The 702-nt window shown below is 43.6% G+C and overlaps 1 protein-coding gene across 3 annotated transcripts in view; it reads left to right on the top strand.

The window, feature by feature from the left end:
- rab3gap1 (RAB3 GTPase activating protein subunit 1) overlaps positions 1–702 on the top strand; it is a 42,319-nt gene that overhangs the window by 21,037 nt on the left and 20,580 nt on the right. The gene's annotated exons all lie outside the window — the stretch shown is intronic.

The raw sequence follows: 702 nt of genomic DNA, 5'->3' as shown, positions 1-702 counted from the left end.
CCGAGACCCTGCCCCTTCCTCTAAGGGTGCGCCCGGCCGCCCTGCAGAGGAAGCTTATTTCGGCCGCGCCGATCCAGGATCTTGCCCTTTCGGTTATGTGCATCACCTCATTACTCACTCACAGGTCCATACACAGTACGCAGAGTTAGTCCAGGCAGAGGCATGAGTTTATATAAAAGTAGTATTACAATTTAAACACTGCTCCATTGCCACTGCTTACATGGATGACACCAAAGGTGGAACACTGTAATCAGTCTCCAACCAAAGATTGCAGATTATTTTCACATACAGTGCCTTGCGAAAGTATTCGGCCCCCTTGAACTTTGCGACCTTTTGCCACATTTCAGGCTTCAAACATAAAGATATAAAACTGTAATTTTTTGTGAAGAATCAACAACAAGTGGGACACAATCATGAAGTGGAACGAAATTTATTGGATATTTCAAACGTTTTTAACAAATAAAAAACTGAAAAATTGGCCGTGCAAAATTATTCAGCCCCCTTAAGTTAATACTTTGTAGCGCCACCTTTTGCTGCGATTACAGCTGTAAGTCACTTGGGGTATGTCTCTATCAGTTTTGCACATCGAGAGACTGAAATTTTTGCCCATGCCTCCTTGCAAAACAGCTCGAGCTCAGTGAGGTTGGATGGAGAGCGTTTGTGAACAGCAGTTTTCAGTTCTTTCCACAAATTCTCGATTGG

The sequence above is a fragment of the Monopterus albus genome, unplaced genomic scaffold (assembly GCF_001952655.1).
Source record: "Monopterus albus unplaced genomic scaffold, M_albus_1.0 scaffold96.1, whole genome shotgun sequence".
NCBI lineage: Eukaryota > Metazoa > Chordata > Actinopteri > Synbranchiformes > Synbranchidae > Monopterus > Monopterus albus.
This window is presented reverse-complemented; position numbering and strand designations above follow the sequence as displayed.